This window comes from Sus scrofa, chromosome 10, assembly GCF_000003025.6.
Source record: "Sus scrofa isolate TJ Tabasco breed Duroc chromosome 10, Sscrofa11.1, whole genome shotgun sequence".
NCBI lineage: Eukaryota > Metazoa > Chordata > Mammalia > Artiodactyla > Suidae > Sus > Sus scrofa.
Genome location: NC_010452.4, coordinates 5,830,215 through 5,843,576, shown reverse-complemented (window position 1 = coordinate 5,843,576; position 13,362 = coordinate 5,830,215). Strand labels below are relative to the sequence as shown.

General features: G+C 41.7%; 1 protein-coding gene across 1 annotated transcript in view; it reads left to right on the top strand.

Annotated features, from left to right (window-relative positions):
* The window catches only part of USH2A (usherin), an 837,143-nt gene that overhangs the window by 819,157 nt on the left and 4,624 nt on the right, over window positions 1–13,362 (top strand).

Sequence of the window (13,362 nt, the reverse complement as noted above, 5' to 3'; positions counted from 1 at the left end):
AAATAGTAATTCTATTTTTAGTTTTCTGAGGAATCTCCATACTGTTTTGCACAGTGGTTGCACCAATTTACATTCCCACCAACAGTGTAATAGGGTTCCCTTTTCTCCACACCCTCTCCAGCATTTACTGGTAGTAGACTTTTTGATGATGGCCATTCTGGCTGGTGTAAGGTGGTACCTAATAGCGGTTTTGATTTGCATTTCTCTAATAATTAATGATGTTGAACATCTTTTCATGTGTTTTCTGGCTATCCGTATGTAGTCTTCGGAGAATTGTCTGGATCTTCTGTGCATTTTTTAATGGGGTTGTTTGTTGTTATTTTTGGTATTGAGCTGCAGGAGGTATTTGTAAATTTTGCAGATTAATACCTTGTCAGTTGCTTCATTTGCAAATATTTTCACCCGTTCCATGGGCTGTCGTTTTGTTTTGTTTAGGGTTCCTTTGCTGTGCAGAAATTTTTAAGTTTAATTAGGTCCCATTTGTTTATTTTTGTTTTTATTGTCATTACTCTAGGAGGTGGATCTGAGAAGATATTGCTGTGGTGTATGTTGGAGAGTATTTGGTCTATGTTTTCCTCTAACAGTTTTATAGTATCCAGTCTTTTTTTTTTTTTTTTGCCTTTTTGCCATTTCTTGGGCCGCTCCCATGGCAAATGGAGGTTCCCAGGCTAGGAGTCCAATCGGAGCTGTAGCTGCTGGCCTACACCAGAGCCACAGCAACGTGGGATCCGAGCTGCGTCTGCAACCTACACCACAGTTCATGGCAATGCCGGATCCTTAACCCACTGAGCAAGGCCGGGGATCTAACCTACAACCCCATGGTTCTTAGTCAGATTCGTTAACCACTGTGCCACAATGGGAACTCCTTTTTTTTTTTTTTTTTGTGTGTGTGTCTTTTCTAGAGCCACTCCTGCAGCATATGGAGGTTCCCACGCTAGGGGTCCAATCGGAGCTGTAGCCACCGGCCTACACCGGAGCCACAGCAACGTGGGATCTGAGCCACGTCTGCAACCTACACCACAGCTCATGGCAATGCCGGATTGTTAACCCACTGAGCAAGGCCGGGGAGCTAACCTGCAACCTCATGGTTCCTAGTCAGATTGGTTAACCACTGAGCCATGGCAGGAACTCCTATCCAGTCTTATATTTAGGTCTTTGATCCATTTTGAGTTTATTTTTGTGTATGGTGTTAGGAAGTGTTCTGATTTCATTCTTTTACATGTAGCTGTCCAGTTTTCCCAGCACCACTTATTGAAAGGACTGTCTTTTCTCCATTGTATATTCATGCCTCCTTTGTCATACATTAGTTGACTGTAAGTGTGTGAGTTTAATACTGGTCTCTCTATCCTGTTCCACTGTTTTTGTTCCAGTATGATACAGTTTTGATGACTGTAGCTTTGTAGTATAGTCTGAAGTCAGGGAGATAGATTCCTCCAGCTCCTTTTTCTTTCTCAGGATGGTTTTGTCTATTCTATGTTTTGTGTGCTTCCATTCAAACTTTAAAATATTTCACTCTAGTTCACTGAAATATGTCCTTGGTAATTTGGTAAGAATTGCATTGAATCTGTAGATTGCCTTAGGTGGTATAGTCATTTTGATAATATTGATTCTTCCAATCCAAGGGCATGGTATGTCTTTCCGTCTGTTCATGTCATCTTTGATTTCTTTCATCAGCATCTTAAAGTTTTCAGAATACAGGTCTTTTGTCTCTTTAGGTAGGTTTATTCATAAATATTTTATTCTTTTTGATGTGATGGTAAATTGGATTGTTTCCCTAATTCATTCCTCCTTCTGATCTTTAGTTGTTAATATATAGAAATGCAGTCAATTTCTGTGTATTAATTTTGTATCCTGAGACTGCCAAATTCATTGATGAGATCTTACAATTGCCTGGTAGCATCTTTAGGATTTTCTAGGTATGATATCATGACATGTGCAAACAGTGATAGTTTTACTTCTTCCTTTCCAATTTGGATTCCTTTTATGTCTTTTTCTTCTCTGATTGCTGTGGCTAGGACATCCAAAATGATGTTGAATAGTAGTGGCAAGAGTGGACGTCCTTGTCTTGTTCCTGATCTCAATGGATTTTCTTTCAGCTTTTCACCATTGAGAATGATGTTAGCTGTGGTTTTGTCATATATGGCCTTTATTACGTTGAGGTAGGTTCCCTCTATGCCCATTTTCTGGAGGGTTTCTGTCAGAAATGTGTGTTGGATTTTATCAAAAGATTTTTTTGCATCTACTGAGAGGATCATGTGGTTTTTATTCTTCAGTTTGTTAATATTGTATATCACGCTGATTGATTGGTGGATGTTGAAGAATCCTTGCATCCCTGGGGTAAATCCCACTTGATCATGGTGTACAATCCTTTTAATGTACTGTTGGATTCAGTTTGCTGGTATTTTGCTGAGGATTTTTACATCTGAGTTCATTAGGGATCTTGGCCTGTAATTTTCTTTTTCTTTTTTTTTTTTTTTTTTGTCTTTTTGCCATTTCTTGGGCCGCTCCCGTGGCATATGGGAGGTTCCCAGGCTAGGGGTCGAATCGGAGCTGTAGCCACCAGCCTACGCCAGAGCCACAGCAACGCGGGATCCGAGCCGCGTCTGCAACCTACACCACAGCTCACGGCAACGCCAGATCGTTAACCCACTGAACAAGGGCAGGGACCGAACCCGCAACCTCATGGTTCCTAGTCGGATTCATTAACCACTGCACCACGACGGGAACTCCCTAATTTTCTTTTTTTGTGGTATTTTTGGTTTTGGTATCAGTGCAATGGTGGCCTCATAGAATGTGTCTGCGATTTTTTGGAATATTTTCAGAAGGGTAGGTGTTTGCTCTTCTCTAAATGTTTGATAGAATTTGCTTGTGAAGCCATCTGGTCCTGGACTTTTATTTGTTGGAAATTTTTTAGTCACAGTTTCAATTTCAGTTCTTGTGATTGATCTATTCATCTTTTCTATTTTATCTTGGCTTAGTCTTAGGAAGATTGTTTTTTTTCTAAGAATTTGTCCATTTCTTCTAGATTGTCCATTTTATTGGCATATAGTTGCTTGTAGTAGTCACTTATGATCCTTTGTAGTTCTGTGATGTCCATTGTAACTTCTCCTTTTTCATTTCTAATTTATTGATTTCTCTCTTTTTTTTCTTGATGAGTCTGGATAAGAGTTTATCAATTTTGTTCATCTTTTCGAAGAACCAGCATTTAGTTTCATTGATCTTTTCCATGGTTTTCTTCATTTCTGTTTCATTTATTTCTACCCTGATCCTTATGATTTCTTTCCTTCTGCTAACTTTAGGTCTTGTCTGTTCTTCTCTCTCTGTAGTTGTTTTAGATGTAAAGTTAGGTTGTTTATTTGAGTTTTTTCTTGTTTCCTGAGATATGCTTCTTTGCTATAAACTTCCCTCTTAGAACTGCTTTTGCTGCATCCCATAGGTTTTGGATTATTGTGTCTTTGTTGTCATTTGCTTCTAGATATTAATTTCCTCTTTGATTTCTTCAGTGATCCATTGGTTGTTTAGTAGCATGTTGTTTAGTCTCCATGTGTTTGTGTTTTTTGCAGTTTTTTCTTGTTGTTGATTTCCAGTCATATAGCATTGTGGTCAGAGAAGATGCTTGGTATGATTTCAATCTTCTTAAAGTTACCAAGGCTTGATTTGTGGCCCAGATGTGATCTATCCTAGAGAATGTTCCATGTACACTTGAGAAGAATGCGTATTCTGCTGGTTTGGGGTGGAATGTTCTATAAATGTCTATTAAGTCCATCTGGTCTAATGCATCATTTAGGGCCTGTGTTTCCATGTTGATTTTCTCTCTGGATGTTCTGTCCATTGCTGTAAGTGGGGTGTTAAAGTCCCCCACTATTAAATTGTGTTATTGTCAATTTCTCCTTTTATTGCCAGTTGCCTTTTATATTGAGGTGATCCTATGTTGGGTGCATAGATATTTTAAATTGTTATATCTTCTTCTTGGATTGATCCTTTGATCATTATATAGTGACCATCCTTGTCTCTTAAAATATTCTTTAAGGTCGATTTTGTCTGATGTGAGTATTGCTACTCCAGCTTTCTTTTGATTCCCATTTGTGTGGAGTAGTTTCTTCCATCCTCTCACTTTCAATTTGTATGTGTCCCTAGAAGTGAAGTGGGTCTCTTGAAGACAGCATATATATGGATCTTGTTTTTGTATCCATTCAGCCAGTCTATGGCTTTTGGTTGGGGCTTTTAGTCTGTTTACATTTAAGGTAATTTCTGATATGTATGTTCTTATTGCCATTTTATTAACTGTTTTGGATTAATTTTTGTTGGGCTTTTTTCTTCCCTTCTCTTGTTCTCTTCTCTTGTGGTTTGATGACTGTATATATTGTCTTTTTAGGGCCACACCTGCAGCACATGGAGTTTCCCAGTCTAGGGGTTGAATCAGAGCTAGTGCTACTGGCCTACACCACACTCACAGCAATGCTAGATTCAAGCTGCGTCTGTGACCTACACCACAGCTCATGGTAATGCTGGATCCTTAACCCACTGAGCATGGCCAGGGATCAAACCTGTATCCTCATGGATACTAGTCAGATTCATTTCCACTGAGCCATGATGGGAACGCCTGATGACTATCTTTAGTGTTGTTTTTGGGTTGTTTTCTCTTATTTGTGTATCCATTGTAGATTTTTGATTTGCAGTTACCTTGAAGTTTTGAAATAGAAGTCTGTATATATATGTTTTCAGTTGTTGGCTTCTTAGTTGCAAGTGCATCTCCAGTGTTCGGCATTGGTATTCTCCTCTTCTCATGATTTCTGATTTTGGTAGTATATTTGTGTGCGGGTGATTTCCTACCTTTACTATATATGTGCCTTTACTGGTGAGCCTTGTCATTCATAACATTTTCATTTCTAGTGGCCTTTTCTTTTCCACTTAGAGAAGTTCCTTTAGTATTTGTTGTAAAGCTGATTGAGTTGTGCCAAATTCTCTTAGCTTTGGCTTATCTGTAAAGCTTTTAATTTCTCCTTCAAATCTGAATGAGAAAAAAAAATCTGAATGAGGGCCTTGCTGGGTAGAGTAATCTTGGTTGATTTTTTCCTTTTATCACTTAAGTATATCATGCCATGCCCTTCTGGCCTGCAGAGTTTCTGCTGAAAAATCTGCCAATAACCTTATTGGGATTCCCTTGTATTTTTTTTCTTTTTCCTAGCTGCTTTCAGTATGTTCTCTTTGTCTTTAATTTTGGTCAATTTGATTAATGTGCATTTCAGGGTGCTCCCCCTTGGGTTTATTTTATATGGTACTCATGCTTCCTGGATTTGAATGATTCCTTTCCCATGTTAGGCAAGTTTTCAGCTATTATCTCTTAAAATATTTTTTCTGGCCCTTTCTCTCTCTCGCTCTTCCACCGCCATAATATGGATGTTGGTGAGTTTAATGCTGTCCCATCTCTTAGACTGTCTTCATTTCTTTTCAGTCTTTTTTCTCTTTTCTGTTCCTCATCACTGATTTCCACTAGTCTGTCCTCCACCTCACTTATTCGTTCTTCTGCCTCCTGTATTCTGCTATTTGTTGCTTCTAATGAATTTTTTACTTCAGTTATTGTATTTTACATTTCTGCTTGCTTAATCCTCAACTCTTATATTTCTTTGCTCAACATTTCTTGTAATTTATCAGTCTTTGCCTCTATTTCCAGTGTCTTGAATCACCTTCACTATTGTAAGTCTAAAGTCTTTTTCATGGAGGCTGATAAATCTCTAGCTAACTTAGCTGTTTTTCTGGGGATTTTTCTTCCTCCCTTATCTGAGTCATAATTCTCTGCCTTTTCATTTTGTATAGATTTTTGGTGTGGTCTCCGTTTTGAAGACAATTGGGTTGTAGCCTCTCTTGCTTCTGATGTCTGCCCCCCTTGTGGCTGAAGTTAGAATGGGAGCTTGCTGTAGGCTTCCTGATGGGAGGGACTGGTGCCCGCCCACTGGTAGGTGGAGCTGATTCTTATCCCTCTGAGGTGTGGGGCTTTGTCTGGGTGAAATTTGAGGCTTTAAGGTAGCTGTGTGCTTGGGGGATCTTTAGGCAGCCTGTTTGCTGATGTGTGGGGATTATTGTTTGGCTCAAGGCTTCTCAGCCCTGATAGGTGGGACCAGATTTCTCCAAAATGGCCACCTCTAGAGGAGCACACGCTGATGATTATTCCCAAGACCTTTGCCTCCAATGTCCTTCCCTCACAACAAGCCACAGTCACTCCCTGTGTTCCCAGGAGATCCTCCAAGAACTGCAGTTAGTTCTGACCCAGATTCCTATGGAGTCTCTGCTTTGCTCTGGGACCCAGTGCACATGAAAGCCTATGTGCACCTTTCAGGGATGGGGTCTCCATCTCCCCCAGCAACATGGATCTCCTGTGCATAAGGCCCACTGGCCTTTCATGCCAAATGTCCCAGGGCTCCTTTTTCCAATGCCAGATCCCCAGACTTGGGGACCTGATGTGGGGCTCAGAACTTTCATTCCTGTTGGTGAGCCTCTGCAATACAGTTACTTTCCAGTCTGCAAGCTGCCCACCCGCTGGGTATGTGGTTGCTTATATCACATCATTGCCCCTCCTACTGTCTTGATGCAGCTTCCTCTTTGTCTTCTGGAGTAGGATATATTTTTTGATAGTCTTCAGTCTATGTGGTTGAAGGTTGTTCAGCAGTTGGTTGTAATTTTATTGCTTTTATGAGAGAAGGTGAGCTCCAGTCCTTCTCCTCCACCATCTTAATCTGACTGTAGATCCTCCCTCAACAGCAGAGTCATTTCTTTTCATTCTTTTCTCTACGCAGTGATTTCCACCAGTCTGTCTTCTAGATCACTTATTCAGCCTTCTGACTCAGTTATTCTACTATAGATTCCTTTCAGAGTATTTTTCATTTCAATTATTGTATTATTCATCTTTGTTATTTATATCTTCTAGGTCTTTGTCAAACATTTCTTAAAACTTTTTGATCTGTGTCTCCATCCTTTTTCCAAGATCTTGGATCATCCTTACTACCATGTATTTTGAGTTCCTTTTCAGGTAGATTGCCTATCTGCTCTTGATTTAGTTGTTATTGTGGGTTTTTCATCTTGTTCCTTTGTCTGAATCATTTTTCTGTTGTCTCATTTTGTCTAACTTTATGCTTTGAGGTCTCCTTTCCACAGGCTGTAGGATTGTAGTTCCTCTTGTGTGACTGATACTGTGGTGACCAAAGATGGCCTGGGTATTGAGTGGGACCTCCCCTTTGCTCCATGGTTGTCACTGCTCTGTTATGCCCCTGGCTCCCTAGTCGTTGGGGTAGGAGCCCACAGGTCTGTTTCTGAGCTGTGTTTCTGCTCTGTGGTACAAGGTAGGCAACATTGAAGTACATCAAAGCACTCGCACTAGGAGAGGAACCCCTAAATATTCTTCCACTGGAGCTGTTGACCTGTGAGGGTACTCTGGCATGTCACATTTCACTCATTGTGTGGATTCACAAAGTACACTGTTGTTGGCACTATTATGCTGACAGTTGGCCCTGGTGTCTCTTAGGTGTTGTTTTCATCAGGCCATTAACATAGATCCACTGAGGTCAGAGTCCACAACTGCAGTAGTTGTGCCCCTAGTTCCAGTGTAAAAGCTATGGAGACAGCTCAGACTCTGCCCTGCACCATCCCCATTTTTATATGCCCACAAAGCCTACAGATGCTAAAAACAGACCTGTCACAGCTGTGGGAGTACTTGTCCATTGGGATGTTCCACAGGCACTGGACTGACAAAACCAAAAGCAGAGGTGTAAATCTGTGGTTCCCACCACCAGGAGGAAAGATTTCAGCCCTTCTTCCTTAGTCAGAGGGCCCTGGGACTCTACTATGGTTTTCAGCCCCACCTCTGCATGTGGATAACCCATTGGAGACTGCTCCCAAGGTAGCAGCCTCTCCAGAAGGGAAGCAGGAGGGTGGGGGAAGTCAGGGGCATGGGGCTCACTCCAGAGGGAGGGAGTGGAGCAGAGGTTGGGGTGAGTGAGCCCATCCAAACAGGACACAGGCCCCATGGCAATCAGGCATGAGGGCACACTCTTCCAGAAAGGGGCAGAACAGAGATCAGGGCCAGCAAGCCCACCCAGATGGGAGCCCCTCCAGAGAAGCAGGGGCTTGCATATGGGAAAAGGCTGCAATGGTGGCCCTGCCCCTCACACACCACTTAACAATGGTGCTTAGCCTCAATGGCCACCAGGGTCTCCTCCCCAAATATTCCCAGCTGTGGCACTCTGTCCTCCAATCCCTCCAGACTGCCTCTGCACAGCCGACTGCAGTTCTCTCACCTGGTGTGTTCTCTAAGCATCTCATTCCAATACCCATACCCTCCCATATCTGCAGTCTTGCATCTCAGGCTGGGCCATGCAGAGTGGTGCCATGACCACCTGTGCAGGTTTCATTCTGTTCTGCCTGTTACAGACTGGCCTCTCTGTTCCCCTCTGAGCCTCCAAAGCTCCTTTCCTGTCTCAGCTGATATCCCTGCTGGTGAGGGGCTCAGAACCTCTCCTCCCTTTCATCTCCTTCGCTGGGATACTGGTGTAAACCACTTCCACGTCTCTGTTTTTTCCCTTCTTTTCCCCTTCATCCTAGCCAGTTATGTGGAGATCCCTCTTATGATTTCAGGTGTTTGAGTTCTTCTGCCAGGGTTCAGTAGATATGCTATAAGGATTGCTCCATTTGTAGATGTGTTCCTGATGTATTTGTGGGAAGAGGTGAGCTCCACATCGTCCTCCTACTCCACTATATTGTCTTCCACTCCACTGGTTTTTTAGTAGCATGTTGTTAAGTCTCTATGTAATCTTTTCTTTCTTTCTTTCTTTCTTTTTTTTTTTCTTTTCTGTGGTTGATTTCTAGTTTCATGCTGTTATGGTCAGGAAAGAGGCTTGAAATAATTTCTGTACTCTTAAATTTGTTGAGGTTTCTTTTGTGCCCTAGTATTTGGTCAATCCTAGAGAATGTTCCATGTGTACTTGAAAAGAATGTTTATTCTGCTTTTTGGTTTATTTTATTTTTGGATGTAATGTCCTGAAAATATCAGTTAAGTTTAACTGTCCTATTATATTATTTATAATCTGTTGCCCTATTGATTTTCCTGTCTAAAAGATTTGTTCATCAATGTGAATGGGGTGTTAAAGTTTTCTACTGTTGTTGCATTCCCATCAATTTCTCCCTTTGTCTTGTAGTCTGTTTTATGTATTTGGATGCATATATGTTGATAAGTGTAGTATCTTGTATTGATCCTTTTATCATCATATAGTGTTGTTCTTTTTCTTTATAGCCTTTTTTTTTTTTTTTTAGGGCCACACTCATAGCATATGGTAATTCCCACTCTAGGGGTCTAATCAGAGCTACAGCTGCTGGCCTACATCACAGCCACAAGCAGTGTGGGATCCAAGTCACATCTGTGACCTACACCACAGCTCATGGCAATGCCAGATCCTTAACCCACTAAGTGAGACCAGGGATTGAACCTGCATCTTCGTGAACACTAACTGATTCATTTCCGCTATACCACAAGGGGAACTCCTATAGCTTTTGTTTTAAAGTATGTTTTGTTGTATCCTTACTCATGTTTCTCATCAAATTATATAACTTTCACCTTTTAAAATCTATTTTGCATATGACTATTGAAATTCCTGCTTTCTTATTATTTCCATTTTCATCTTTTTCCTCACTTTCAATATATGCTTCAGTGCCTTGCCCTAAAGAGGGTATTTTGCAGGCATTATACTGTAAGCTTTTTCTCTTTCATCCAATATGCCACTCTGTGTGGTTTGATTGGGGTATTTAGTCCATTGACATTTAAGGTAATTATTGATATTTTATTGCCATTTTATTTATTTTTATTTATTTATTTATTTTTGTCTTTTTGCCATTTCTTGGGCTGCTCCTGCAGCATATGGGAGGTTCCCAGGCTAGAGGTCTAATCGGAGCTGTAGCCGCCAGCCTACGCCAGAGCCACAGCAACTTGGGATCTGAGCCGCATCTGCGACCTACACCACAGCTCACGGCAACGCCGGATCGTTAACCCACTGAACAAGGGCAGGGATCGAACCTGCAACCTCATGATTCCTATTCGGATTCATTAACCACTGCACCACGATGGGAACTCCCTTATTTTTAATTTTTTTGTCTTGCTAGGGCTGCACCCATAGCACATGGAGGTTCCCAGGGTGGTGGTTGAACTGGAGCTGTAGCTGCAGGCCTACACCACAGCCACAGCAACACTGGAATGAGCCATGTCTGAGACCTATACCACAGCTCACAGAAACATGGGATCCTTAACCCACTGAGTGAGGCCAGGGATTGAACCCATGTCCTCATGGATACTAGTCAGGTTTGTTAACTGCTGAGCCACAATGGGAACTCCCTTTATTGTCATTTTAAACTTTGTGTTCCTTTTGATTTTTTATTTCTTTTTGTCCCTTTCTTTTTTCTGTTTTTCTTTTTGTGGTTTGATGATTATGCTTGTGTTCCCTTCTTTTTGGTTTTTATGACTCTACTGTATGTTTTGATTTGGGGTTACCCTGCTTTTCAAGTATGTTAATCCCTTCCTATATCTACTTGCTTTATACTGGTAGCTCATATAGGCTCAAACATAATCTGGGGAAAAAAAATCTACATTTTTTTACTCTCCTCCCTGACATTTGTATGACTTCAATGTCCTCTTTTACATCTTTATGTTCATCCTTTGGCCATTCATTTTTAGCATCATATTCACGGAAATTTTTTGATTTTTTTTAATAAGTGTACGGGCTTATTTAAGGGATTTAGTATCCAATTGTGGTTTTTCTCTTTCCTATAGATTCTTTTCTAGAGCCGGCCTTTCAATACTTCTTTTAGGATAGGTTTAGTATTGTTGTATTCTTTTAGTTTTTGCTGTCTGATAAATTCTTTATCAGTCCTTCTATTCTCATTGATAATCTTGCTGGAAAGAGCATCCTAGGCTTCATACCTGTCCCTTTCAGGACTTTAAATATATCTGTCTTGCCTACAGTGTTTCTGTAGAAGAATCAGCTAATAGCCTTATAGGGGCTTCCTTGTAATTAACTCTTTGTTTTTCTTTTGCTGTCTTTAACGTTTGCCATTTTAATTATATCTTTATGTAGGTCTGTTTTGCTTTATCTTGTTTGGGACCCTCTGTATTTCCTGTACCTTTGTATCTATTTCCTTCATTAGGCTTGGAAAGTTTTTAACCATAATTTCTTTCAATACATTTTTGATTCCCTTTTCTCTTTTTTCTTTTGTGATCCCTATTTTGCATGGTTTGGCATGCTTTATGTTATCCCATAAGTCTCTTTTATTACTTTCATTTTTTTCATTTGGCTTTCTGTCTGCTTTTCTCATTGGGTGAATTCCATTATTCTATCTTCCAGATCACTTCTTCATTCTTCTGCATTATTCATTTCTTCTATTTATTGCTTTAAACTAGCTTTTGTCTTGGTTAATGCATTTTCTAATTTTTCATGGCTTCTATTTATACAGCTCCTTTTTACAGTAATCTGCATTTCTATCAATAGTCTTTCATAATTCCTTCAGGATTTTAATTGCCTTCTTTTTGAACTTGATGTACATTAGATTTAAGAGGTCTGTTTCATTATTTCTTCTTGCAGGGGAATTCTCTTGACTTTTTTTTTTTCTCATTTTACTTCTATTTCTCTTACTCAGATACAGCTGTCTACTGGGGTCTTTGAGGGTTCTTTTTATGTGGGAGCATCCCTGTGTAACCTGCTTGGGTTTAATATTTTTGGTGTGAGGACTGTTTTTTGTATGGATGCCTGCTGTGTCTTTCCTAAGTCTGCTGGCCATTATTCTGTTGAGAGGGGGTGTGACTAGTGTTGTGACCTGAGCTTAAACTGGATGTAGAGCAGCACTTCCTTTTGTCTCTGCACTGTCACTGCCCTGTCAGGGGTAGGGTCTGCTCTGTAGCTGTTGAAGTAGAAGCCTCCAGATCCGTTTCTGAGGTGTGGTGCAAGGTAGGCAGGACTGGAATGCTCCTGGTGGGAGAGGAGGCACTGAATATTCCTTTGCTGGAGCTGTCCATCCACGAGTGTGCTCTGTGGTGTTGCCTGTGTGAACTCATAGGCTACTTTACTGTGGGCACTGCCCTCAGCCCCGCCTCCATTGTGGGATACAGGCAATCAGTCCTGGTGTCCTTCAGGCACTATGCTCACAGAGCTACAGGCTCAGATCTCTAGGCGCCCATCCAGTGAAGTCAGATGCCAGGACCACACACTAAGCTGCCAGCTCAGATCTCTGTGTGCCCATCCAATGAAGTCAGGTGCCAGGACTCCACACAGAGCTGCCAGCTCAGATCCTTAGGCATCCATCCAGCAAAGTCAGATGCCAGGATCATAGCAGTCATACACCTGGACCCATGATGGGAACTATGAAAGAAGCCCATATCCTGGCTATGCTTCTGTGTGCATGTACCCACAAAGCCTAGAGCTGCTAAGGCCAGACCTGTCCTAGCCTCAGGAGTACCTGTTGTCCCACTCCCAGAGCTCATAGAGGTGGTGAGAAATAGGCTGCTATATCAGGCTTTGCCCCTGCCTTCACTCACACATTAACAGTGGGATTTCAAAGGCAGCACATACCTCCTGGGAGCACACCAAGTGAGGCTGCTATGGTGGGTACCACCCCTCGCTTCACAAACCTCTTGGCAATACTGCTTCACTTCTACAGTGGGTCTAGGCTTCTTTGTACAGCCCTAGTTACAGCCCATAGCGCACTCCAGCCCCTTCAGTCTGTCTCTGTGCAGCCAACCCCAGTCCTCTCCCCAGGTCTGTCCTCTGAACCTGAGTTTTGGTAGCAGCCCCCACCCCTACTAGCAGGTGCACATCTCAGGCTGGGGATTGCAGCAAGATAGCATGGATCCTTTGCGCTGGGCTCCCTCTGTTATGCCTGCAAGTCAGCTGCTGCACTCTTCTCTGAGCTCTGAGGCTCCCTTTTTGTCTTGACTGATCTCCCCACTGATGAAGGGGCTTTCTAGGATGTAGGAACATTTCCTCTTTCACAACTCCCTCCCAGGAATGCAGGTCCCATCCTGATTTTTTTTTTTAATTTTCTTGCATCCTGCCTGATTACGCAGAGATGTTCCTTGCACTGCTGGGTGTCTGATCTCTTTTGCCAGCATTAAGTGGTTCTGTGACAGTTGTTCCAAAGGTAGATGCATTTTTGAGTATTCATGGGAAGAGGTGAGCTCTACATCCTTCTATTCTGCCATCTTGCATCTTCCCTCCAAAGAATTTGTTTTAAAATGTTCCAAACACTGACTCATACCCCACTTTTGTTTTCAGTTTGATTCGGTGGCTGATATATCCGATGTGTCAAGCAATGTTACCCTAAAAAGTTACA